We start from the raw sequence: 4,083 nt of genomic DNA, 5'->3' as shown, positions 1-4,083 counted from the left end.
CTTTGATAATAATTTCTTTTAAATACATGCATCGAGAAGGAAAATTCGTTGCATGTCTAGGATTCTTTTGCCATGGCTGGGCTTCTCTCAAAATGCCCAGCACAATACTTTTTTATAGTATGGTCAGTAGAAGAATGAATAAATGAATGAATGACCCTGAACTTACGGCCATAGGTGCCATTCCCAAAGGTTTCATTTTCTTACTAAAATATTTAAACGTCTTACTAAAAGATTTAAACGTCAAGTCTTCACTCAACAAGGAAATGAAGTCTTCTATAACAGGTATTTTCCAATTGCCCCTTCAGGTCCACTTTTCTACCCATCCTACATCAACTCACTCCTTAGTCCTCTTAGCTTCCAGCCAATGGGAGGCAGCAGCAGAGGCGTGGAGGGCAGAAGGAGGGTGAGGTCAAAGTATTTATTCCCCCAGTTCCCTCCCTGCCAGATCACCACAGGTTGGTTGTGCTATTGATAATAGCTCACCACCGCTCCTTGTCAAGGTGGCCCTCTCTTCCTGGGTTGTCATTTCTCCCTCCTTTGAACTTCCAGATCTAGAGATGATAAAGACTGGGGCACCTGGGTGGCTCAGTGGGTTAAGCGTCCGACTCTTGGTGTTGGCTTCAGGTCATGATCTCTTGGTTTGGTCTCGTGGGTTTGAGCCCTGTGTCGGTGCGGAGCCCGCTTGGGATTCTCTGTCTCCCTCTCTCTCTGCCCTCCCCCACGCGTGCCATCTCTGTCTCTGTCAAATAAGTAAACAAATTTTTTAAAAAAATGACAAAGACCCCAGCTATTACGAGCCTCTTGGATACTGCACTATCCTTATGGTTTCCCTACACCTTACCAACCCTTGCATATAGTGTCTCTATTAAATCCTCCCCTAATTATCTATTTTGAGTGTGCCATCTGTTTCTTATGCAGACCCTGACTGATACACGTACCACATGTGTCAGCCTGTTCTAGGCCCTGCACCGCAGTGTTTTTAAAAAGTAGCAAAATTAATAATACGATATGCTACTACTTTGTACTTATTCTCAATGTTCACCTTCTCACAAGGCTATAATAACAACTTAAAGATAAAACCTAATTCCTCTTTACAACATAATTGTGCAGTAGAGTTTGTATGAGCTAAATATAATTCGGAGAACAAGCTTTTTCGTGTCATCAAAATTCATGTTAACAACTATAAAGGGAGAACTGCAGAACTGATGCCCTTGAGATTTAACAGAAAACATATTCCAGTATTGAAATCAATCACACAGATATTCAAAAGCCTACTAGGTGGCCAGAAAGGTGCTGATCTTAGTGAGAAACAACACAGACGTGGGCTCTCACTTCGTGCAATTTGTTCTTGTTTTACACGCTAAACATACTCCTAAAAAGTTGAATACCAACTGTGTTTCCATAAATCAAAAAATAGTTGTATGATCATGGTGAGCGTATTCTTCAAATAATAATTTGGTAAAATAATCACCTTTGATCTTTTGAACAGATTTTTTTATCCATCCAGAGTACTTCAAAAGAAATTTATCTTTGGTCTGTAGGGAAGATTGGTCTCCTTCCGTGCTCCTGGAATAGGAAAAATTGTGGAATAGAATTTAGAGGAAAGATAAGGGAAGTACCATTTATAGACCACATATAGAAAGCCAGGCAGTTTGCATCTGTTAGCATATTTAATCCTGGAGGTATATACGTATTCCATTGTTCCCTTATTTTCTACTTCTAAAAAAAAAAAATTAGAATGGCAGGTATGAATTCAAAATCCATTTTTTTTTTTAACAAGAAAGCAAAGCAAAAACATTCAATGCAGGACTCTAAAGATCATATTACTCCTCAGCTTCGCTGGCTTCCCACTGCTTAGGATCAAGTCCAAAATTCTTTACACTGTCACTGCTCCCGCCTCAGTTCTCTCCACCAGCCAGGCTTCTTCCCACTTGAAGGCCTTTGACCTCTGTTCCCACATCTGTCTGCAGCCTCTTCTTCTCCCTTCTTTTCCAGGCTAACTCATACTCATCCCTCTGGTTTCTGCTCAGTTTACACTTCCCAGGGAATGTCTGTCCCCCCAGCTGGGCCTATGTCACTGCATCCCTAGTGCCGAACACCAGAGAAGGGCTGAACGCTCGTTTGTGCCCCGTCGCAACGAATGGGGAAGGGTTGCCCAGCGGGGCTGCCCAGCCTCATGGGGGCCAGATCTACCATTTCCCTAGGAGGGGGGTGCCTTCGCCCCAGGGGCCTGCCAAAGCCTCCCTCAAAAACGGAAAGGCCAAAAGAACCTCCTTTGAGGTTCAAGAAGGTCTTAGCTTTCTCTCTACCCATCAAGAGGACCTACAGTCGCTCCAGGACCCTCTAGCTGAGGTGAGAACAAAACGGCCCCACTTATCCCAACAGGGTCATGACCTTCCTCCCGCCTCACAACTGCCCACTTGTATCAGCCACGTGATGCAGAAGCTGCGCATGCGCCGGAAAAGTGTTCCTCACGGGATCTCTCTTCCCTAGCACAGATGTTGGGGCATTTCAACCTGGCCCGCTTGAGGGCTGGCAGAATTAGGAGTGGGGTTTGCGAGGTCACTTGGGAGGCCAAGGTGGGGTTGGGTTGCATTGAGCATAGCCCAGTAGCAGGCACTGGGCTAAAATATCTCATTGAATACTCCCAATGCCTTTGTGTAGTGTAGGGATTGATATGTCCGTTTTACAGATGGAGACACTGAAGCTCGTGTGGCAAAAACCAGGGACTTGTCTAATGACAATCCTCGGATTTGAACTCCATTTTCTGTCTCCCAGACACCAAGTCTTCTTATGTCCTTGATCATCCTTCAACAGTAAAGGGAGGGATGCCCTCTCTCCTTCCCTGTTGAACCTCAGGGATTCATGTCCTGGCTGTGTGACTTTGGGCAAGTCATGTCACCGCTGAGCCTCAGTTTCATCATCTGTAAGATGACAGTATTGCCCTCTGGCCATTACTTCTGAAAATTAACTTTTTTTAAGGTTATTTATTTATGTTGAGAGAGTGCACGCAACAGCAAGGGAGGGGCAGAGGGGGAGAGAGAGAAGGAGGGAGAGAGAGAGAGAGAATGAGACTCCCAAGCAGACACCGAGCTGTCAGCACAGAGCCCGACATGGGCTTTAACTCACAAACCTGGGGATCGTGACGTGAGCCGAAGTCAAGAGTCCAGCGCTTAACTGACTGAGCCACCTGGGTGCCCTGAAAATTAACTTTTCTAGAAAAAATTTGGTCATGCCTACCAGATGCCAGGTACTGCACTAGGTAGGCCTGGGATGTACCAAAGCAGAAGAGATCATGTCATTAAAAGATAGTGTACAATAGGAGATGCTAATAAATTCCAAAGCCCATCAAGAATATATACAGGAGGTTACATAATGGCAAGTGTCATGAAAAAAAATTGAGCAGGGAAAGGGAATAAGGAATGTATTGCATGGGCACAGGTTTAAGTAGAATGGTCAGGGAAGGCCTCATGAGCAGTTGGCATTTGAGCCGAGACCTGAGGAGCTGAGGGAGGAAGACCTGCCAGAGATTATTCTAGAAACCTGGGAGAGTTTGGACCCATCTCCCATTAAGAACAGATGAGATCTAAAAATGGGCCTGGCATCCCCATTGAAGCTTGCAGTTCTGTGGGCTTCCCTCATTGGAAGGTGGGAAGCTCTACTGTGGGTTTCTCACAGCTGGTCCTGGGGAAGTGGAAACAGCCTGTTACAGGTATAGGGATTCACAGTCAACAAGCCTCTTCCTTGCATCTCCAGAGAAGCAGGTGTTTCTATCAGTTGACTCAAGAAGGGTCTGCCATGCCCTTGGAAATTTCTACTTTCTGCTCCATTGAAACCAAAAAGAAGCAGGAAGACAGGATTAGGACCTGTGCTGACATTTTTCTGGAATGTCCTATCTCAGCCAGGTTCCCAAATACATGTTGAGGCTCATTCACACAAAGGCATCTGCTCAGAACCCCTAACAGATACGAGAGTGCTGGCACACACCCGCTCCCAGGCTTGAACACTTTGCACGGAAAAGTCGAGTCTGGGAGAAAAATATCAAGCCAGGCCTTGGGCAGCTCTCCTTTTAGCAAGTATTCT

The sequence above is a fragment of the Puma concolor genome, chromosome D3 (assembly GCF_028749965.1).
Source record: "Puma concolor isolate L17-30 chromosome D3, mPumCon1.1.hap2, whole genome shotgun sequence".
NCBI classification, from domain to species: Eukaryota; Metazoa; Chordata; class Mammalia; order Carnivora; family Felidae; genus Puma; species Puma concolor.
The sequence above is the reverse complement of the archived record's forward strand: the minus strand, read 5'-3'. Positions refer to the sequence as shown.